General features: G+C 43.0%; 1 long non-coding RNA gene across 2 annotated transcripts in view; it reads right to left on the bottom strand.

The window, feature by feature from the left end:
- Positions 1 to 20,308, bottom strand: part of LOC107322426 (uncharacterized) — a 49,846-nt gene extending 29,538 nt beyond the window's left edge. Inside the window, exon 1 of one of the 2 annotated variants that reach the window (XR_004309342.2) lies at positions 20,101 to 20,308. This is a non-coding gene — a long non-coding RNA (uncharacterized LOC107322426). The remainder of the gene's footprint in view (positions 1 to 20,100) is intronic. The other variant, XR_014946087.1, reaches the window with a different exon arrangement.
- Positions 20,309 to 24,605: the final 4,297 nt, after the last annotated feature.

Raw genomic sequence — 24,605 nt, forward strand, 5'->3', positions numbered from 1 at the left:
TGTAAGCATAGTGCACCAAAATCTAGTGCTTTAATTCAGATTAACAGATCACCCAACTGCCCACATGCACGTGCGGGAGGTCAGTTTGGTGGAGCTAGCATGAAACAGAAGCCCTCAGAGCACATGCCATGCAGTACTGGATCCACAGCACTACTTGTTTTCATAAATCCGCTCTTATTGCAAAGTGCTACTCACCTGGGTCTGAACTTTGGGATCCCCACCACATGCATGAGAGATACTGTGCCATGGACAGTGTGTTTTCATCCCTGAAGCAGATAGGGAAGAGTCCACTCTCATGCGCAAGTGTGCCATTATGTTGAGAATTCAAAATCAAAACCAGAGTGCAGGTGCATCTCAGGAGGAGGGAAAGAAATATTCTACAGCTTTCAGGTCCTCTACTGCTTACTGAGTTAAAGTTGCTCTTCTTCTTTAGACTTATACACTCCTTTTGTATGTATTGATAGTCTAATCAAATACATAGATTGCCCCAAAAGTAATGCCTCCTGTTTATTTCTATGGAGACTACAACAAATGCAAAGAGCAAAACAATGTTATTTGATACAGCACATTCTCAGCTATAAAACACTACTTTTCAGTACACTCATCATCATTAGTTATGCATTTTCACAAGTGATAAACAAAAGCCTGGATGCCACGCTTGTAAAAATCTACACCAGTGAGGGTGACCTACTGTTGCTGTCACCACTGCAGAAATGTGCTACCCACCACCTCACTGTGCTCACACCCACTGTTTGGATGCAGATAAGTTTATGAGGCTCCATGTACTAAGGCTACTCAACTGGCCGACATCACAAGAATTCTCTCAACTATTTTTCAAGGCTCTTGGGACTCTGGAGAGGTCCCAGTCAAGTGGTAAATGATCCAATATTCAAGAAGGTCAAGAAAAAAAGATCCTGGTAATTAGAGGCTTGTCAATCTCACTTCAGCACCTGTAAAAATTAGGGAGAAAATTATGCTGGGAATTATTGAAAAACACCTCAAGACAGTGAGGTCACTGGTCACAACCAGCACGGGCTCATGAGGGGAAGATCCTGTTTCACTAACTTAATTTCATTTTATGACAAGGTCACCCATTTGGCTGACCAAGGGAAGCCAGCTGGTGTTATCTTTCTGGATTCAGAAAGACTAAAATGGCAGACACACAGCTGGACAAAAACATAATGTGATGGGTGAGCAATTTGCTGACAGCTTGAGCCCAAAGAGCTATAGTTAATGGGGTTACATCAGGCTTGCAATCAGTCACCAGCGGGGTTCCCCAAGGCTCCATTTTAGGGCCAGTTCTCTTTAATGTTTTCATAAATTTGACTGGAAGGTGTTTTGGGCAAGTTAGCTGACAATACTAAACTGAGAGGAACTGCTGTCTCTGTCAAGGGTGGAGAGGCCTTGCAGAGGGATCTAAAAATTAGAGAGTTGGGCATTCACCAACTGCATTAAGTTCAACGTGAGCAAGGGTCAGATTCTGCACTTGGGAATGGGAAACCCCTATACATACAGACTGGGGGATGAGATGCTGGAGCTTTTGGACAATGCTCTCAGCCATACAGTTTTGGGGGTGATCCTGTGTGGAGCCAGCTGGACTCAATAATCTTTATGGGTTCCTTCCAACTTGGGATATTCTATGATTCTATGATTCACACACACTGCTTTGTCAGACACCGTTATGTCAGACTTCCCCTATGCTGCCATCTGTCACATGGCACCAAAATGTAAGTGGACATTTATGAGAAGGTTCAATCTCTACAGCCATACCACCAACATCCACCTCTGACATCATGGACCAACATAATAAAATATGAGTCATTACTTTCATAGCAGCTTTCATACTTAACATGTTTTTTTTTACATGTTCCTTTGATACCTTTCTCAGGGGACAACCCAACAACCTGACAACCATATACTTTGATAAATTACAAAACTGCAGTGAGTTATCTGTAGGAAATAGTTCCACTGACCAAAGATGCCAATTATGGCATTTTCAGTCAAACAAATCAGGAAACATTCCAATTTGCTTCCTCAGAGTTCTTCTGGAAACAACCAAACCTACAATGGTGGTGGCTGAAATCTGTGTTGATTACACATTCTTACAAAAGGTGAGAATGGCAGCGGTTTGGATCTTACAGCCCATGGTGCTCCACCTCCCTGAGCAGATCTAGAGGCTGAGTGGCTCTCCACCCAAGGCAGCTACGGGCCTTCAGGCACGCACAGGAGATATCCTAACCCCGAATCAACCCTTGTCTCTGCCTCTTGTACTAGGAAAGGGGATTAACTGGTAGGATAATCAGACATTGTTTACTCTGCTATAGCTCATGCAGCAAAAGATTAAGGCCAAGATGTTAGTAAGTGGGATCCTAAAGTTAGTAAGTCCATACTGAAGCACTTAAATAAACGCCCCGTTTTATTTATTTTTAAATCACTGACCTCCCCATTGCTCCTGGAGGCTTGGTTGTTGCTCTCTGAATGCAGATGCTCTGATAATCTGACCTGTATATCTTGAGCCAAGATTAGAAGAGTATTATTGGAATAAGAAATTCATCCTAAGGAAGAATTAAAAGTTTGGGAAGAGTTAAGAATAGACAATCACACTCCTCTAATGCCAACCGAGTCAAAACTCCAAGCAAAGTGGAGAAGGAACAGTGAAATACTAAGTGCAGATGCTGCTTCTATTTGCATTTTAATAATTCAAGAGCTATATTTATTTATTCATACTAATTGACCGATGAAGTTATGCTGTGGAATAGCTGAGGAGAAACTAATTGCTGTCTCATTTTATTTTAATAGTATATTAAAACTCAGGCGAGACTGGAGACCTCTTCTCGACTTGTCCTGATGTTATCTGCCCTGAGACTCTGGCAGCTGCCCAGGGACTTGCCTGCACTGATATTTAGGACTAACCTCAGGGGTTAGATTAGGTGTTTGTGCCTTTGGCTGTAATGGACCACAAATACGAAGCTTGTTTCTCTTTTATATCAATTTTTCCTCCTTTCCATTTGACTTTTCTCCATTTAGGGTCTGTTATCATTTGCTCAGACTGCACAAAGAAGCCTTAAAGCAGGTGCGGATGAATTCTGAATAACCCACACAGGACCCTTTAATACCTTTGGAGTAATTGGGGTTTAACTGCAGTAAATCCTGATGCACGCTATATAATGCAGGCATTCCCAAGCATTCCTACAGACTCATAATAAACACTCCCACAAGCAAAATGAGACTAATAATAATAAAGAAAGAAAGCACAGTACACTGTACAGAGCTCTCCACCAACTCCTCATCCTTCAGCATTTTCCCTACACAGTTCCCATGCTCTCCTGATAGCTAGATTTTTCCTCTCAGGAAATGACTGGGCAATTCAGGAACACGGTTTAGTGGGCACAGTGATGATGAGCTGATGGTTGGGCTACATGATCTTAGTGGTATTTTCCAACCTTAATGATCTATGATTCTGCGACTCTACTGTTCTATGATTCTATGACTGGGGACCCCACAGCATACCCCTCCTTCTCACCCATTCCTGCCCAATTCCCACACACAAGTTCCTTCATCATCCAGAAGGCTACCTGTATGGCTAACAATGGAGTTCTTGTGTTCTCAGTTCTGCTGCAAGGGAACAGGGTAGTGGGTGGATGGGCAGCTGCACTATGCCTTGGTGCTTGGCAGGATGTTGGAAAATATGAAAATCTGACAGGATTCCAGCCCCTTGCCTTTGTGGTCACTGTGTTACACATACATGATCCCATGACAGTGAGAAGATTCACACCCCTTACCAGCACAGCAGGTGGACAGCATCAGCAGCAGTATGTGGTAGGGTGAATAAATCCCCATGTATGTCAGGCCCAGCATATAATCTGGCTCATACAATACAGCCAGGCAATAAGCCAGCGCACAAGAACCCTGGCAGCATACATGCCCTTTGCATAGATACAAATAAGCTCAGCAGGTAAAAGGCAACAGGAAGGTAGGTCCTTTGAGTGCAGAGTCTTTCATCTTCCAGTTTAAGGACAGACGTAAAAGCAGCCCACAATCCCAGTTGCTCGCATTCTTCCTTTGAAGCTCTACCTATCTCCCAGCCCAAGCTCTGACACTCTATGACCTCATTACCTCCCAAGGTCTACTCCTCCCTTCAATATTTAGTGCCTCCATGGAGTTGCAAGCACTTTCCCTCCCTTCTCAGGAATCTTACTGAGCCTTTTTTTGTTTGTTTGTTTGTTTTTTAGTATCTCAGACATAGCAATATATTCAGTTATATTTGTTTCATTGCAAAGTTCTCTTTAGTAGCAGCATTATTTCTTTATAGCTGATCAGAGACAAAACATAGTGCATATCACAACTTGAGCGTTCACATCATGCAAGCAGCATAACATGTAGAGCTGTATGGGTACCACATTATTTCTTGAGAAAGATGGCACTCACTATTTTGAACTATGTTAATCCTATATTTACAAAAACTTGGCAGAGACTTTCAAACCCTCTATATGTATATGCATGATGCCAAAGTGTCTTCCTATCATCTTTCCAGCCCTAAGACCTAACAGCTGGGCCAAAAATGCTTCCCTGGCCCTTCATCACTGTTTGATTTCCCCAAGACCAACTGGTTCACATCAATCAAAAAGGCCACTTCAGTAGGGACTATGTCTCATAATTTAAAGAACTGCAGACCTCTTCCTTCCTGGGTGTAAACAGGACTTGCAAATATTTGGGGAAGGCTGGATGCACAGGGACTTAACACAGTCCACAGCTCTGAATTTGAGCTTGTCACCCAGCTGCAGCTTAGAGCAGGGAGAATCAGTGTAGGACAGCCAGTGCTCCTTTTGTAAGATCACCTTTGCATGTATCTCAACATTTTGCTTTTACACACACTCTCCTGCTTTTCTCCCTCACACCCAGGGAACCTCAGTAACCCTCCACAGGCTGGGGGAAGAGAACAGTCTCTGCCTCTGGAGCCCATAATTTCACCCTTCTGCTACCAATGATGGGATGGAGACTCTGGAAACTCATCCAGGAGGCAAAGAAATAGCCCCAAATCTCTCCTGCTTGAATGTTAAGAGTTCCCAGATGCTAATATCTGAACTCTTTCTATGCCTAATATTAATCTGAATGTTGAATTCATCTTTAATGGCAATGGGACAGATCATTGGGGAATTCCTTTTAAAACCAAAATTAGGGGATTGTAAGATGGAATTCTGGGGGGAGAAAATAATTCTAGAATGAAGTACAAGAACTGACTACCTTGGTTTTGTTGACTGTATTATTAAAAGATTAAAATATATTAAAAGAAGGAAAGGGAGGAAGGGAGGAAGAGAGGAAGGGAGGAAGGGAGGAAGGGAGGAAGGGAGGAAGAGAGGAAGGGAGGAAGGGAGGAAGGGAGGAAAGGAGGGAGGGAGGGAGGGAGGGAGGGAGGGAGGGGGGGAGAGAGGGAGGGAGGGAGGGAGGGAGGGAGGGAAGGAAGGAAGGAAGGAAGGAAGGAAGGAAGGAAGGAAGGAAGGAAGGAAGGAAGGAAGGAAGGAAGGAAGGAAGGAAGGAAGGAAGGAAGGAAGGAAGGAAGGAAGGAAGGAAGGAAGGAAGGAAGGAAGGAAGGAAGGAAGGAAGGAAGGAAGGAAGGAAGGAAGGAAGGAAGGAAGGAAGGAAGGAAGGAAGGAAGGAAGGAAGGAAGGAAGGAAGGAAGGAAGGAAGGAAGGAAGGAAGGAAGGAAGGAAGGAAGGAAGGAAGGAAGGAAGGAAGGAAGGAAGGAAGGAAGGAAGGAAGGAAGGAAGGAAGGAAGGAAGGAAGGAAGGAAGGAAGGAAGGAAGGATCCATCATTTCATGATTTGTTGAAATCTGGCAACAGCTTTTCCAGCATCTCATTCCCGAGTCATGAAATTTCAACGGCAGACTGATACCAGAGTGGCATCCATGGACTGTGATAAACTACAGAATTGCTCCTCAAGAGCACAACTCTACAACTTCTCAGGTCATCAAACAAGGCTGAAGTCCCTGTGGGTGAAACTGTAATGTCACCAGGACTGTTTTGGATTTGCAGCTGTGCAAACACAGACATTTTTCTCTTCACAATGAATGTTGAAAGCCAAGGTAACACACGATTCTGTGAGGAAATATGACTATATCTATCTATCTATATATATGAAGTAGCTAACCATATTTATTCAGGAAAATAGATATTACTAGTTTAAGAAAACAGACAGGTACAAATCAAATGCTGAAGGAATCTTCCAGCAGTCCCACCACATCCTCAGCCATGAACTGGTGGCCTCTCTAGAGCAGACGATTCAAATTCTGTTGCCAAAAACCTGATGAATGAAGAGCTTGACATTACCCATTTTACAGAAAGAACAGAACTGCCCTGTGCTGACCACACATGGGCCCACGGCAATAAATCTGGAATGGAAGTTCTACCTTACATCTTCAATATTTAAGCTTTGTGGAAAACTTTCCACAATATCCAGAGACTGAGGGACCTGAGGGTTGTGTTTTGAGCCGTGATTTAACCACAGTGAAATACTCACAGGGCATATGCATTTGCAGAAGTAATGGTCCGTGAGAAGACATCTGTGTAGATATCTAAAAGGTGAGGTAAGTCCTCTAGCATCTGAGGCTCTGACACGGAACTGTGCAAAACTGAAGGGAGCAGCCCTGTGGGCAGGAGGGCCACATGCCGATAGCTCCAGAACAAGAGTGAAGGTCACATTCTGCTGTTAGCAAGCACTACCTAGAAAAACAATGCAGTACACCCGCACTCTGAAATTCCTCATTTACTTGCCTGACATAAGTTTTAACAAATTTGTAAACATAAAGAAGTTGCACTAACTGGCTTTAGAGAACATTACAATAACTCCATTGCTTGCAAAATTACTGAATAATGCAACATATTTTTGAGATAATACTTCAGTTCTCATACCAACACTGGCTCAAGAACAATTCCAAACTGATAAATGCATTTTTCTTCTTTGTGCAGAGCGTGAAAACACAGTGGATCCCACCTGGGAGCACGGAGTGCTCAGCACACCTCAGCAAGGAAGGCATGTGGGCTGTCTGAAGGCCTTCCTAATTCTGGGATTGCTCCTTCTCGGTCCTGTTCCTGGCATGACCAATGGCTAATGCCATCACCCTCACAAGGCCACCCATAGCAGTGCCCAGGATTCCCCTTACTGGATGGGAGGAAACAGCCCCAATGGGCTGTGAAACTAGGGCCCTAATATGCTAAAGTGAAGGTTTTTTCCAAGTAATCTTTACCATCTGTTGTCTTGCACTGATGTTAGTATTAATAATTTATAGGTCTTTTCTTAAGGCTGAGGAAGAAGCAGAATGCTAAGCTCTAAAACAGAGGCGGCATCAACTTTTTTTAATGAGATTGATGTTGCTCTGTACGATAGCCTCACCCGGGGAATATATGGTGCTGTTCAGCTTTCTGTTGCCTTGCTTTTATAAATCTTTTCCTGAAAACTGTGGTGCGAGGTATTTATTTTAGCCTAGCTCCTCTGCTGCTTCTCATCTACTAAAATAAGGTATGTGGCCTATCTGGTACATCAGCAAAGTGCACGCAAAGGTCACCGGTGAAGCATAAGCTAACAATATAAGAAGCATTATAGGATGCAGCCACTGCCAGGCAAGAGGCAGGGCTCTGCTCCTGACATCCCAGAGACTGTCGGGCTGAAGTGGCATAGCTGTGCTACCAGTTTAAGCCGGCAGAATCTCCTTGCTATATTTAACCTTGATTTCCTCAGAGACTAAATATGCAAATCGTGAAATGTGACTCGCAGCAAACACGGCTTCCATAAGAGAGAGCTAAGTTATAGTTCCAAACAATCAAATCAGCCTTTCCTACTTGCAGGGCTTTGCTTTAATCCCTTACTAACGGGATTAATGGCAGGCTTACGGTTCGTGCCATCCGGCTCCTCTGGTACGCACACCAACGGAGCTGCTCTTACGGGGGGACAGGTGGATTAATGGCCTCAGTCACAAAGTGTGGTGATAAGGCACAGAACCAGCCGAAGGGAGGGATTCCTCGGCAAAAAGGGACAGCTGGGAGATCGCTATCACAACAATGCAGCGCCCAAACCCGCAGACAGAGCGATGTGATGCGTGGGAGACCCTTCTGCTGCTCAATTGAAAAACAAAACAAAACCCCTGAAAGATAAACAAGTACGGCGCAGGAATAAGTCTTTCCATTAATAAATACTTACCAGAGGATAAACAAGTAAAGGAATAAAGAACCTGGGAAGCTCAGAAATGTAGAGGCATTTGCTGAAACACAACTCCTCTCAAGAAACGCAAAGCTCTGACAAACTGTTATACAACCTTTTGATTTCTTTTAATAACAGTTGAAGGTCAGATGCCAGAGCTCTTCCTGGAAATCCTAAAAAGACTGGGTGGCTCCCCAAGTTAGCAGGGCTCTGCCGGCCGCACATTGTGCAACGCGGAGCCATTGAGCGCTGCGGATCGCGTTTCCCCCAGCAGCTGACTCAGGCACATTGCTGCGGGAGGGCCGCGCTGGTCCAGCGGCACGTAGGGCGGCCGGGGCTGGGGGTCAGGCCGATCCCCCGCCCGCCGACGGGTTACCCGAGTTCGCGCCCGGCTATTGACATTCAGCGACGGTGCTTACTCATTACCGGATCAGCAGGGGACCGTCTGGCTCCGGGAGGTTAACCCTTCCCCTGCCCCGCGCTGGGTGCTTTTAAAGGAATAGAAGCTGCCGCTGAACGGCGGGGCAGGAGGCGGAGGCGTATGGCTCACTTGGAGCTGGGAGGGGGCCGAGTGGATGCCCCCAGGGAGCCGTCGCCCTACGAGGGCAGGTGAAGGGACACCGGCAGCTGACCTCCACCTGACTGGTTACCTGCTCGGCTTTTGCCCCCGTGTCAAGCAAGCAGGGGCAGGGGGTGCTCTCTGTAAAGGAAAGGAAGCATCGCACGGTGCAGCATCCTCCCGGTTAGGATGCCCACATGTGAGGCAAGGGCCACTGCCACCTCTAACTGCAAATGTTCACGGGATCACTGCAAGTCCAATAATGGTGTTTGCCATAATGACTTTGACCCTATTTGTCTGACATCTTCATAATCTTTTTAAGATAACTTCCAGTGCTTCTGGCTTCCCGTTTCAGTGCCCAGAATCCAGAGAAAACATAGGATGAGAGGTAATGGCCTCAAGTTGTGCCAGGGAAGGTTCAGGTTGGACATTAGGAAATATTCTGTAAGAGTATTCAGGCAGTGGAACAGGCTGCCCAGGGAGGTGGTGGAGTCACACCCCTGGAGGTGTTCAAGAAATGTGTGGATGTGACACTGAAGGATGTGGTTAGAGGGCAATAGTGGTGGTAGGTGGACAAGTGGATTAGATGATCTTAGTGATGATGATCTCTTCCAGCCTTAATGATTCTGATACTATGAAAACTCCAGAAAGGAATGTGGATGGTCAAGGACTGTTGCTACTAACTCATGATCATCCTAGGACAGCCCTGTGGTTCAGTGGTAGCGACAGACTGATTTATGGATTCCAGTGTTAGCAGTCCTCTAATACAACACCACAGCCCGCTAAGTGTATTCCTTTAATTTAGATCTTAAAAATCAAAAATAGTTCTGTAATATCTGATAAAAGAAGACCCCTCTCTTTTTCCATCAAATCAAAGGCCCCTCTGTGAAAAGAGTCTGTATCATTCTGTCACTGCAAAGAACAGATGGTGAATAGCAGGTACACAAAATGTTCATACTACTCTTTACTTCACCTTCCACTGTAATTATATTGCATGCCAGGCTTCAAATGAAGTACTGAATTTAGGTATCACATTTTGGAGGAAATTAATTTTGAGAAGTTTTACATGTTAGTTCAGTTTCACAGTATTGTGAGAGTAATTCATATGTATTTCAAAATGTGCCAGGTGCTGGGAGGGACATCAGGAGAGGCAAAGGTCTTATTACGGCTTATAATTACAAATGATTTTTTCAAATAAACAATGAAATGTAAGTAAACAAGTGTGAGAGTTTGCTTGCATCTGGCCTCAATTTGTCTTTATTAGTAATTTCTAATATTGAGAGCAAGGAAGGTATGATTTATAGCTCTTCTCAAAGGCGGGCCAGCGTAAATTAGATGGATTGAGCCAGTTCCAAGAATAGAGAGGGAAAAGGCATGATCTTTGAAAGTGGCGAATGAAGTGTATTAGGAGGAGATACAGAAAGACACTAAGTTGTGCAAGTCCTTGGAGGTGAGGGAATAGACTTGAATTTAATAGGAAAGCCAGTGAAAGGACTTGAAGAATGGGATTTGATCCAAGGGAAATGTAAGATAGAAATAGTCTTAGGTAAAGAATCAGGAGCAAAAAAAAGATTAAATGGCTTATTTATAACTAATAAGTACTCTTACATTTCTTTGTTGTAGTTGGTGGATGAAACGTTGATGTGTGAATTTTAAGGTGGAGCTACAGTGAAGAAGTTGGATGAGAAGTAGTAAGTCAAAAATAGATGATAAACCTGTATGTTTAACAAGCATTAAGGAAGAGAAGGAACTAAAGTGCTTGAGATTCAGTTTGTTGGCGTATGACTTTCTGCAGTGGGATATTCAGGAAGTTCAGCTGACGAAGTAAAGTAAGTTCGTTAGCAAGGCAAAGTGGAAATGAAGAAGTTAAATTGCTGAGTTTGTGAGAGATAGTGGAAGCTGTGGAAGTGTGTCATAGCATGGGAATGGAGTAAAACAAGAAATGTGAGGTGTTTCTGAAGGCTGGAGAACAGGTGGTTTTCAGGAAGGGAGTGCAGTCACCCTAAAATGGAATGGAGGAAGAGCTCGCTGGTGGATGCTTGTAGTGCTGGAAGCTGTTTCAATGGTCTAGTGGAAACAGAATGCAGACTGCAAATGGGGAGAAAATTAGCTGAATAGGGCCAGAAGAATTAAGATTTTTTTTTTCTTTTTTTTTTTTTTTCACATGTTTAAGACATATGGAGGGAAAGAAAGGAAGCATATGGAGTGGCACTAGAAAATGGGGCTAGGGTCAAAAGAGATGGTAGGGGAAACAATAACATGTTTCTGAAGCAGAGAAGAGTGGTTGAAGATGTCTCATTGTTTCTTCATGTTCCTCCATCTGCCAATACCCATCTGTTGTTTTTCTGTTGTACACTCAAATGTCAACTCCAGTAACTGTTTAATGTGAAATGGATAATCATGTCTCCCTTCCTCACTCATTTTTGGAAGACTACAGTGAAAAAAGAGAATTGTATCTTCCACACAGCACTGGAAGGGTGTGGAGAACCCGTTTGTTCTCTGTAGCCTAGAGCTTGGTGATTAAAGGATGCTGTTCTGGGAAGCGAGAAAGGTCAGATGTGAATCCATAAACCTGAGAAGGGCCCTGAACTTCTGTTTCCTGAAGTCCATCGAAGTACTTAAACCACTGCCCGGTTCTATAAAAGGCACTGATATCATCATCAAATCCCAAAGGAAAGGTGTAACAGGAGAATGTACTCTGGGGAGAGCATTCACTACCTCTCTGCAGCCAAGGACGTTCAAGGTGAGGTACTGAAGACACCTGCTCTTGGTGGCTCCCTGCAGTTTCCTCTCTCCTTGGTGCCCTGACTACTTCGAACCAAAGCTTGAGGCATCAAAGGCTGGTACATGGAAACTTGAGGCATCAAAGCCTGATATATGGAAGCCTGTGGATCTGTCGGGAGAAGCAGTGTCACTGGTGGCTGCCTGTCCCACACCATGTATGTAGGTCATGTTTTGCATTGTGGAGGTGGCTGCTGAAGATGTGTGCTGATGGTGCAGTCTCTGCAGGCTCCTGCTAGCTGCTGGGGCCTCACAGGTTATGCCAGGAAGGCAGAGGAGGAGAGCGTGTGGGAGCCTAGCACAATGCAAGCGCAGTCTAAGGAGCTGATCACCTCTCCCACATTTTGTGTGAGCACTGAGGTACCTACAGGACATTGGCTTTTGCTCTGAGAGGTGGGTGCTTGCCCACCTTCACAGTTATTTCTCTACTGTGGTAAGGTAAAAGATCTACCCCTGCAATAGCACTGGTTGCCAGTGATCTAAAAGGTAAATCCACACCACTACTCATTGCCATCCTGGTCAAACACTGTGACTGTAGCCAGGCTGTTTTGTGGAGCTGTGGCATGGAGCTGAGCCGGCCCCTCCCAGGTCAGCAGCATCAGTCCATGCCTGTTACATCCTCAGCTATGAATCTGCACTTATGATTTTCTCTGTTATGCTTATGATATTAGAATTTGTTTCACTCTAGCCAAGACTCCTACTCTCCGTTCATGCACGAGCCTGTCATACTATACAATTACAGTGGAGTCAGGGCCTGATCTGTACTATAATTATAACTGAGTCAGTTACAACAGACTTGTCTCCTGACCTGGTTCCAAAATAGCACTACATTTTTTAAAGCAAAAGGGATTTTAGGTGTATTCTTCAACCATATTAATGCTTCACACACGTCTGGCATTTAAACCTGGTTAATTTCTGATAAAGCAACACTCTTATTAGCATAAGCAGGAAATGGTCCAAACTCACTGTTCATTAGCATTCACTAAGCCAGCTTCAAGCACCCTCTTTGAATGTCAGATATTTCCCACTTGCATTCCCTCCCCACTTTGTATGTTTGCTGCTTCCTGGCATCCTTATCAGATGATAATGGATCAGTCTGGAGTGATGATGTCGCATTTAGATACTGAGTGGGACTAGTTTGGCTGGTCTGGGGTAATCAGGCCTTTTAACAGGGAAATGAATTTAAATAGGTCAATGAATCTTACAAGCCTGTGCATCAGGAATTATCAGCACTGCGGAACTTGCAGGCTAGGGGATAAATTCTCTTTCAAGCAAAAGTTCATTGATGCCACTAGAGCAGAGAATAACATTTCACTTACATTTAAACCATGCTTTGCCTTCATGGGTGGTTGGGGATCTTTTCAACTGGAATAAAGGTGTTTTTATTTTTGACGTTGTGTACAAAATAGTATTTGAAATTAGCTTGACAATCTTGTTAAAGCTAAGAAGGTGCTTACCTTATCTCCCTTTTCCTAAATTGCAGCTGTCATACTTAGCTCTCATTGCTCACCCTCTGCCTCCTCTGCTCTGAGCTGAATGAACCATGGGACATCAGCCACTCCTCATAGGTCGTCTCCTTCAGATTCTTCCCCATCGTTGCAGCCCTCCTTTGCACACTCTCTATTACTTATGTCCTTTTCTTTACAGTAAAGCCCAAAACTGCACAGTGTATTCGAAGTGAGGCTGCAGTGGTGGAATCATTACAGAGAACTGGCCCTAAAATGTAGTCCTGTGGAACCCTGCTAGTGACTGATGGCAAGCCTGATGTGACCCCATTAGCTATAGCTCTTTGGGCTCAAGCTGTCAGCCAATTGCTCACCCATCACATTATGTCTTTGTCCAACTGCGTGCAGAACATTTTGTCTGGAAGGATGCTGTGAGAAACAGTATCAAAAGCTTTACTGAATCCAGAAAGATAACACCAAATGGCTTCCCTTGGTCAGCCAAATGGGTGACCTTGTCATAAAATGAAATTAAGTTAGTGAAACAGGACCTTCCCCTCATGAACCCGTTGGTTGTAACCAGCGACCTCACTGTCTTTAGATGTTTTTCAGTAATTCCCAGCATAATTTTCTCCCTAATTTTTACAGGTGCTGAAGTGAGACTGAGAGGTCTGTATAATTACCAGGGTCTTGTTTCTTGCCCTTCTGGAAAATTAGAACAACTTTTGACAGCTTCCAGTCAACTGGGACCTCTCCAGAGTCCCAAGACCATTGAAAAATAATTGAGAGAAGTCTTGCAATGACACTGGAGAACTCTCTTCAGTACCTTGTGATGGATTCCTTGGGGCCATGCATCTAGGTGGAACAGCAAATCCTTCATTGTTTTGGGGTTGGCTGGGAGTCCATCATTTCTACAGTCACGGCCCTCCAGCTCAGGGCACCTGGGGTCTCAAAGCCCATCATCAGCTGAACTCTTTGTTAATTCCACTTCATCCTCTACATTTCTTTTTATGTTAGAGCTCTGAAATTGCCAACATTTGAAGGATAAATTCAGTGTTGACAGTGCTTATTTAATCTTCAGTTCAATGCAACTCTTTCAGAAGAGATTTGGGATAAGATTTCAGGATACATCGACCCATCTAGTTCTGTTTTCAAATTCTCACGGTTGTATTTGCTGTAAAACATACCACTTAACATCCTTCTCCAATGTTACTTATGTCTACCTTTAGTAGATAGCATGTTTGAAGCTGTATATGTAAAAGAGAAAAGAAAAAAGAAGAAAAAAAGAGTGATTTCCCAGAGTAAGTTTTTATAAATTGGACCAGGGCAAGGATAGTTCTATGCATTCACCAGTATAAGCAGAAGAACTGTCATCTGTCTACGAAACTATGAATGCATATGCTCTAATACTCATAAGATATAAATTGCCAAATTTGGATTCTTTTCCACTGTGCTACAGCCCCTTCTTTGCTATGCATGAGAGTGTGAAATGGTAGTTTTTAACTTGTAAGCCATTAACTGCTTGTAAATGGTCTGTGGAAAGGAACTCAAAAAGAAAGCCTGTTGCCCTTAGGCTTAATATGCTATGCATTGCCTGCACCTCTCTCAGGGAATATTTAAATGGTTTGAAAAAGAAAAAAGGCAAAAATCATGGGCTGGTAATAGCACTTCTGTTAAACCAAAAAAAAAAAAAAAAAAAAAAAAAGAGGTAATCAAGTCTGATCTTGGAAAGATTATTGTCTGTTTTACAGTCACACCACTGTTTGCTTACAGGAAACGAGCATGTAAAGCTTTGAACCCCATCTCCCTTGCACTTGATGTATCCCTGTACAGTCCTCAAATACTACTGAACAGCTCTCAGGGAACACTGGGTGTTCAGGGTTGCCTGCCCATCCTCTTGATCCGGGTGGTGTAGTACCATCTGTCTACCCAGGCTTTTCCTGTCTCTGCTACATAATTGGATAGTACTCTCTGTGCTTTCTGTTCGCTGTTTGTACAACATTTTGCATAATGGTATCCTGATCCATAGAAGAGACTGCAGTAAAGAAGTACCAAAAAATCCTAGCCGCCCTCTGATAGTGAGTAGGCTTACTGAAATCAATATGTAAGAGAAGCCCATAAGTTATGGTTATATATCCCTACAGGGGACCTTGGCATAGCATGGAACTGCATGATGCTGTGGGCTAATGCTGGGAGCCTGTCATCTCTAGAAGGGTAAATTCTTCCATCCTTAGCCTCCATCTCATGTATTTCAATGCAACCCAGATCTAAGCCAGACAACGTTTTTGACCCCAGATGCTGTGGTTCATGTGAGGCGTGTGGCCCCTCGAAAGCCCCACCATTGCTGCTGGCAGCATTCCTGCCCTGGCCAGCAGTGGTAAAATCACAGCAATGCTCCTTAGGCTCACCCAGGGTACCTGTTTAATTTATAGATCTTGAGTACTGCTGGCTCCCCTCCAAATCTCTGATCTACTAGCTGTTTTTAATGATAAATTACATATGTTTAATAGCTCAGCTATTTTGTTTAGCTCCTTCAGAACTTTGAGATGAATAGGCTCCAGTCGTGGTGATTTATTGCAATTTAATTTGTCAAGTTGTTTCAGCACTTTTTCTTGCACTCCTCTGACAGCAGTTCACCTTCACAAACCAAAGACGGGTATTTCCCCATTCTCCTCGAAGTGAGACCCTCACAATAATTATTTGGTGAGCTCTTTCTTTTCTCCTGACCTTATTTTCTCCTGCCCCACTGATTAGATTTAGGGATTTTGATGTGAGTTTCTTGTGTTCAAATCCTTTACCACCACGGTTATGTCATACAATCCCTTTCATAAGCTGATTGATCATCAGTTTAATAGAAGATACAGTTTTGCCCTAGATTTTTCTAGAATTTCTCTGTTCTACATTCAAATATTTTCTTTTGATTTCCAGCCTACTCATGACTGTTCTCTTTCCCCAATCATTGTCCACATCTGTTTCATCTGAAGTAATCCTTCCTGAACACAGATGATCAGATGCACAGAATGCCAAGTGAGGTTTTCACTTTCCTTTCTTTCTGGCTGTCCAGCCTGGCTCCAGTTTGCCTTTCTGCTTTTTCATGGCTGACTTATATCAGGGCTTTGTATTTATGCATAAAGAACAACTGTAACAAAGTCTGTAGGGTACTCGGCTGGTTCCTACTTGAAAGTTCCCTATTTGTAAGAGATTTCTGCTACTTGTCCCTGGGCATGTGACCTTGCAGATGGTATAATTGAATTTAATCCAATTTCTATTACTCCATTTGTCATTTATTACTTACCATGTGATAACCTAATAGTCCCCTATATTAACAGTACCTCAACATTAATATTGCAATCAGCAAATTTCATTTGTGCATTCTTACATTTGAGCCAAGATCCTTAAAGAAAGACTGGCTGATTTCAAGGCTTTTCCTTGCACCATTCTCCAGCATCCTCACATCTCCCAATTTAACACTCCTGAAGAGCATCCGTAACTAGATCTACAATATTTCTACTGACACTGGCTTTATTTATATTAACTTATTGTGTGACAACATATGAAATTCATTGTTAAAATCTACCTCGTTGAATTTTATTGTGTTTTGCCTGCCTAAAGTATCTACTTTGTCAGAGAGGGAGAGTTCAGGGTTGTCTCATGTGACCTGCATTTGGGAAGGCAGTTTTTCTGCCCTATTTGTAATCATTCCTATGTCCCACTGCTGCCAAGCGAAGGAAATAAAAAAATACATATGCACCAACAAACAAACAACACTCTAAAACCTGATAAATGATTGAATTAATAATAATGCATCTAATTCTTTAGTACTGTCAGCAACTCATTAGATCAATGTTTAAGCCGTACTAAATGGGTTAGTCTCTGTGCTTGATTTTTCTTCAGCATCTGGGGTTTTTCACAGCTGTATGTGGTTTTAAAGTAGCTTCTTGGACCCTGCAGAGCTCTTCTGGCCAAAGGAATGCTGTGAGAGATTTGTGTCACTTTGCAAAGGTCAAATACGTAACCATGTTGGTTTAGGTTGTAGCTGTTTTTCTCTCCATTTCCTAATTGTTCTTTTTTATTTGGTCTGGGACATGCTGGCTTTGATGTAACAGTAATAAAGATTCTCTAAACATTGTTAATGACCCTGGATGGGAATTCCTAAATCTTCCCGAAGAAAAAAAATCATGGTTAAGATACCCCCAAGGGTATTGCCACTCTGGGGAACACTTTGCCCAGCAGGATATTGCATTTGCAGACCACTGTCTTGGGAAAGTCTCAGGACCCCACAGGAGAAATTGCCCTGAGCTCCTAAGTAAACAAAAGGCACTCCCTCCTGCAAGGCCGGCAAACTTTTAATTACAAAATTGAAGAGATGAATCAGTTGGGTGTCACTTGACCGGGGAATGCTCTGGGTGACCGAATAGATGTCACATGGGATGACAACAGGTAATGGGTGTGAAGTGCCCTGGCAGCTGGGAGATATTTCCTAAGGGAGGAGATTAGTGACTGAGCAGCTAAATGGGTCACTGAATGGCGATGGACTGGAGGGCAAGCGGAGAGCAAGGGACAATCTGCAGACCATTGCTGGAACATGATACGAACCATGCCGATTACACCTCAAGTGCCTTGAAGTGTGATACTCACTTCCTGAATAAACTGCCCAAATAAGTTTTTTGCTTTTAAATGGAGACTGTTGAGATTTCTTAAATAGCATTCCTTAAAACATTTTCTTAGGAAGCTCCTTACCTATTTCTTTCTTTTTTTTTTTTTTTTTTCCTATATTAGAGTTTATAATCTTTGCAAACTTTTTGGAAATATGTCTTTAGGTCTTACTGTGCATTCAGAGGTTATGGCTTTTTGTTTTCATTGAACAGAGCCACAAGTTAGGTAATAGAAATTGGGAAACCTGAGGAGACATGCAAAACGTTGATCTTTTGGTTAGAAAGCATCCATTAAAACAATATAAAAAGCTATCAGCTGTGTCAACTTGGAAAGCTGTGCTGTGCAAATAACTCTCTGAGGTCAAAGTATTTTGCAAAATCATCCACTTCCCTCCTCTCAATCATCATGGTTACGGTGCAAATGCCTACCTCAGACAAGCATCATTGCATGTTCTGACAGCATAATGTGGGACTGAAAGCATGTTTTAATTTTTGCACAGCTGAAGCCTTCAGGAGAAGCTTCAGAAGGTACAGTGGCACCTTCAGATGAGAGGATGTGCGTGCTGAGGTTTTCCTGTCTATCAGGAAGCAGGAGGCATTGCAGAAGATCTAGTTGAGAGATCCATTGCAAGGCAGGAGGTCCTAATCCTTTATTTTCCAATTGCTTCCTGATTATGACATCATAAAGTGGACTATCAGTGTCCAGACTTTTTTACTGTTCTTCCAAGGAATTTCTCTTGTGACCATATATGCTCTACCCTGGCCTGAAATATGGATTTTACCTATTGCCATTCTGGTTTCCAAAGTGAAACTGTGATGAGCGAGCAACAGATGAGAATTCATCTGCCCATAAGGGGTAGGTATGGCATGATACACTAGAGAGACGTTACAAAATGTCACATTCCTGGTCTTTCTCCCCTGCTTGCTCCATGGCTCTCTCAGCCACATGGATACACCTGGTCAGAAACTCTAAATGTCTGAAGAACAGCCTCTGGCTTGTGAGAACCAAGATGCCACGGTGCCGTGCCACGGGAATGCATTAGATACCCATGGCTCTCAGGAGCCAGTTGTGTGAATCATGTTTAAAGCCCAGCATGGGGCAGAAACCACCTACTCCATGGACCTGTGTGTTGACAGCTCAGGAAACCAAGTTAGCTTCTCTTGGATGGGCTGTAGGCTGTTGCTCCCTTGTCTCCTGCAGGCTGCCAGGAAGGGGAGAGGCACAGTCTGGTGTGTGCTCTGCAATGTAAGAGATGCTCCCTGACTCCTGTTGTTGTACGTCCTTATCTTCTGCATTGGGGTAAGCCTGTTCTCACTAACTGCGCGCATGGAGCAGCTTACTTCAAGCCAAGTGTTGCTCTCCCAAGCAACAGGAGAGCAACTCTCTCTTATCAGGGCAGAATTTAGTAAAGAAAGATCTGTTAGATAAGTGTTATCCAAATGCCAGCAAAGTCAGAAGAAATGAGCACCACCAGTACCAAAACACAGACAGCCAGGAGCATCTCTTCCACAAGCCTTTCCATGACAAACCCTTTCCTACACAATTGCTGGACTGTGTTTATATTCCAGCCTTGGGAAATAAATCTTGTGTCATGAAATAGGAAATAGTTTAACATTTTACCACTGCTATCATAATGAATTAATTTGATATTCATGGGAATACCACATGTGCTTTTGTAGGTGTTCTACTACCATTTCACTTTCACTAATGGACACTTAAGTTGTACTGATTTTTCCCCAAAGCCACATAATGATTGGTAATATTCCTGAATAATTGCATGTTAAGTGGAATTTAACGGGGTTGACTACTCACAGAAATATGTCAAAATATTTTTACAATTTTGAGTTGGAATTTGAATATCGTCAGGACCTACCAATACTTTTAAATATGTGGTAAGTTTCACAAATAGAAGTTGTGATGGAATACTTTTTGAGGGTTAAAAAGCCCTCAAATGCTTTTTGCTGAATAATATTTGCAGCCATCTGCAGAGCAGAAAACTTGTGTTAAAAGAAAAAATAAAAAAAAAAAAAGAGGGAGAAAACCAAATGTAAACTCAAATGGTATAAAAATGTAACTGTTAAATAATAGCTTACACTCCACAATTTCATTTATACAGTTTCTTGAAACAAAACTTTGGTTGCAGGCATTTTAAAAGCAGAATAACCTATGAATTCTGTGGGGGAAAAGCTTAAAAAATTGGTGTCCTTTACTAGTGGATAAACTTTGCTGCATGAATATGCTGTATAGATAGCTTTGTATCTACAGCTTAGTCTTATTCTGAGCCTGAGTGAATACAACTCACAAGAAGGTGGTGTTGCCCAAATGTAAAGTGAGTGAGGAAAAAGCTCCTGACCCTACTTGAAATGTTGGCTGGATGTACATTCACCACATCAGCTCTGCCTGGGATCTTGCAAAAATTCCCCTTGGCTTTCACATTTGGCTCAGCTGTACATAAAAGCAAGCATACCTGGGGTGTGAAAGATGGCCTCCATGGACTGTGTCTTGTGTGTCCCATCTTCTCATCTGCTTTAGGGCGAATCAAAGCAAGCAACAGGAGTGAGAGGTGAGTGAGAAAGTTGCGCTATGAGAGACGGATGGAAATGATCTGTTGCAAAGAAGACTACAGCAGACATGAGGAGCCTTTAGGGGCTCTTTCTACACACCTGTTGCATGGTGGCCACTGTGATGTCACAGAGAGAACACAGAGAAGCTGCTGTAGCTCTGTCCTTGGGTGAACCCTGAGTGTCACATGAGACCTTGAATGTGAATGAGCCAAAGGCACTCTGTTGTGCTCACATTAATGACAAGGGGAAGGTCCAGGAACTGGACAGGGTTGAAGAAGTGGATCAGGACATCTGTGTCCTCAGGAGTATCCCGTGGTTCCAGCAGGAACCACTGAAGGTACCTAAGAATCCTTTAATTAGAAGATTTACTTGTCATCTCAGCATTTAAATTACATGCTTTGTAATTTACATGCCTAGTTGGGTGGCTGCTCTTCAGAGTCACGGCACCTATTCTTGAAGGTACAGAGAAATTTCTAAGTGCAAATCTCAGTATAAATCCATCTGTTGTGGCATTCCTGTAGTGGGATATGGCAGTGCTCAAGAAGCATCTAATTTTTATCTAATTAAGGATTACTCTGAATAAGTGCTTAAGTCTTGCTCACACACTAAAGAAACAACCACGGCAGCACTGACAGGACAGCAAAATGTGCCGGAGGAACGGAGGTGCATCCAGTGAGGCACAAAAGGCCAATGTGGAGAGAGGGAGGGAAAGGAGCAGAGTGTGCCTCCCGCTCAGTAAGGATGAGGAGCAGGCAGCGTCATCATAAAACGCTCTACATCCCGCAAGGGCCCAGCATGATCAAAGGGGAGCTCTGCGGGAGGCTGACAGTTATCCCGGTGGCTGCTCTGCTTTTCCTTCTGCACTGTATTAATGTCAGATTGGGGCAAGCTGCAGCTCTCCGCTCCTACAGTGTCTTTCATGACACAAAATGCTGCCTCCCTTCTGAATCACAGCAATTAAAATATATGCATCCAATCCGCCCCATCTGACAAATTCACATCTCCTTCTTCCTCTCCTGGAGCCTTTTCCAGCTCAAAGCACATTTACTCTTCAGAAGGATAATTAACCCCTTCTTGATTACAGCTTTGCTTTGGAGGAATCTTCAGGTTTGAGGCAGGGATAGTTACGAACAAAACGTGTTTGCAGATAGAAGTTCCCTGTCAGCTCTAATTAAAAGCTCTTACTGGTACCAAACCCAGGCAGGTGCAATCAGGGGGAGCCCCATAAGCAGTTGATGTAATAGTACAGTATAATATACATGCCTCTGAAAAATGGTGAAGTTACAGATCTGAACAGGGGGCCATGCTGGATTTTGCCCACTCTCCTAGGGTAGGCTGGGTGCATTGTGTTTCCTGCTGTGCAGATTAAAGCCTGGCAAACTAAACTAACATAAGAAACAGGTTAAGCTAATCTGCTGCGTTACTCCAGTGGTGGAGGTGCAGTGTGATGCCTGCTGTGCTCTGTTGACTGGTGATGGTAGCAGTTGCTTCTGAGACAGGTACAGGGCAGGCAGGTGGCACTGGTACCCTCTCCAGCCATCTCTGTTACATCTGGTGGGGACTGAGAGTCTCATCTGTTTTTGTATCACTTGGTGAAATAAAACAAAACTGATAACAAAGCAACTGCCACTTTGCAGTACCTCTGCAAAACGTCCTTAAGTGATGGTCCTCCGTGAAGGAAGGTTCTGTTCAGCCCAAAAAGAATAACTCAACCCATGGCCATTTTGGGATCAGTTCTTGCATTTCTACTGTTTCAAAAATGTTGTTAATGTTTTAGGCTTGTAAATTTGGTTTTTCTGCATACTTGCAACTGTGAAGCTAACTGCCGCTGAAGGCTCTGTGTTTCTCTGGATCTGAAATATAAATGCAAGAAAGATTTTGTCTTTCTGGTCTTAGTAGGTGAAGTGCTGCTGCACTTAGACAACTTTTTAAAGCTCTGGTTTTCCCCTCATTTCCCATGGTACTACTGGGCTGCAGTTCTAAGACTGGCAAATAGTTTTTGATGGTGTGTGGGAGCCTCAGCATTATTATTTGTATTAATGCTTAGTCCTGTGAGCAGCACTATTTAGCTTCATGAAGATTATTTGGTGAGGAACTTATTTTGCCATCTTAGGTTTTGCTGTTGTAACATCAGGAACAGACCGCACTGTTACCGCTGAATTGAGTAGCCCAGGAGCAATTCCTCATAGATCCTGCTGTGTGTTCAGCTTAGATGCGGATGCCTGCTATCTGCTTTCCACGAGAAGGAAATCTGGTAGTATGGGAGCTGCTGTGACTTGAAGGGTCACTGTCTAGGCAGCTGGGGCCCAAGAGGTTGCGGGGAAATTGGAGGGTCCCTGTGTTTTAGTGCCTGACATCCCAGAGACAATTTTTACTCAGAGCCCAAAGAAAGGGTCTTAACTCAGTAAGTCTAGGCAATGCACTGCAGATCTCAATTCCCTTATTTTGTATGCATCAATTTAAACACTAAGCTTAAGCTGGAGGCATTAATGTTGCATAATCAGAACTCTTAAAAGCCAAGAAGCTCAAAACACAAATTTCAATTTCCACCTAATCATCGCACTTCTTTCCATTTTACAAACAAGCAAATTTCACCACTACTAGTTTCACTGACCCCCCAATATTATTCTTTTATCAGTCAACTGTAAACATAGGAAAATATACTTTAAATTATCTAAGGAGAATATTAGGCAAATTTAAATGCAAGACCCAGGCAAATTTAAATGCAAGACCCAGTAGAACACATATAATTTCTGCTTTAAATGAATGATAATATTATACATTTTGCTATTAAACTTCATTTGCAAAGTTAGCCTGAAGAAACAGTAATAAGTATCTCACCAGAGCAATTCAGTGCTAAGCTGACAACACAGACAAATGTAGTATTTTCCTTTTAACGGCATTCATAAAAGAAATAACCAAATTCTTTGCCACTATAAATCAGCAGTTTTATTGAAATGTTCCAGTTTACATCAGTGGAGTTTCTAGCCACACATCTTGATAATATTTAATGTAATGAGGAAGACCCAAAGTATGTTAACAATCTGAATTAACATCTGGGGTGAACATACGTGGTTATATTTGCTCGTGTTTTTTCAAGTCAGTAGCTGAGATGCTTTATGGAAATCTGGAAAGAGGCACAGATGTCAGCATGAGATCCAAAGCTTAGGTTTTCTGGTCTATGATCCAGTCCTTGGCACTTGTCAACAAGCCCAGAGGGCTGCTTTATGTTCACTTTAAATAGAGGAAACACACCCTGGTCACATCCCCTGCTGCTTGCCTGCAGACATTTGAACGGCAGCTGAGAGTCCCCAAAGAGGAGAGCGCTCACAGGAGTCTGATTCTTTGACATTTAGGGTAGACAAACAGCTCCAAGGATCTGGGACAGATAGATCCAGAAGCTGGGGTTGGGAATAATGCTGAAAAATTGCTTTACTTTTGAGTATTCTGCCTTTCTTTACATGTAGCATGGGAGTAAAAACTAGATTATGAGTCCTGGGGGGTTGAGTGGATTACAGACAAAAAGCATTAAGGTAATTGTCGGAGCATTGTAGGAGCAATGTACCTTAAGGGCAGGGATGAACTAATGGTTGTTCCTTCCTCCCCATGTTACATCTAGAGAATGGTAAAACAGTCAGGACAGCGGCTGCTTCCAAGCCAGGTCTGCTACATTATCCATTTCTATAAGTTTTATAAATATAGGAGTTGCTTACCACGGATTGCTTGCAGAATCTTTGGATATACTCATATGAAGGGAATTCAAGGTCAGCAGTCTCTGAAGGCTGTCAAACTATTTACAAGTTTGCTATTTATAAGGGCTAGTCTGGGAGTCCTAGAAGCAATAAGTTCTTAGGCAGGAGGTTTAATTTCTGCCTGACATAGGAGAGGTGCTGTTTCTGTGCCTAGATGCCATTGCAGTTCTCTTAAATTATATTTTGCTATCTAGATCTTTGTAGTTTCAGACTCAGCCCTTAACTGCTCATATAACCTGAAGAACAAAGGCAGCAATGAGTATCATCAGAGTGACTGTTGTATAATGTCAGGGATGACAAGAGCTAATCAGAACGTTAATGATTAATATAGAATATTAATCAATTGACCTCTGGGGTATAACCTTCCATAAAATGAGGATTCATTGTGATGCTGCAGAATGCTCTCTGAAGAAGCAAATTCCTAAGGAAAATGAAAAGTAGGACATGCTGGTTTCTGTAGACCAGAAAAAGCACACTGCTTGCTCTCATATTAGACTTTGGAACACTCAAGTGAGGTGGAAAATGTAGAAGAAAAAATGTCTGACCAAACTGTAAACATCGCAAATTCAAAGGAGAGGGTGTACTGAATTCAGATAAGCCTCTCATGGAGAGACAAGTTGTTCCTTCCTCAGTAATGTTACCTATGAATATGTGCA

The sequence above is a fragment of the Coturnix japonica genome, chromosome 1 (assembly GCF_054131305.1).
Source record: "Coturnix japonica strain WE chromosome 1, WE-NBRP24, whole genome shotgun sequence".
Lineage (NCBI taxonomy): Eukaryota > Metazoa > Chordata > Aves > Galliformes > Phasianidae > Coturnix > Coturnix japonica.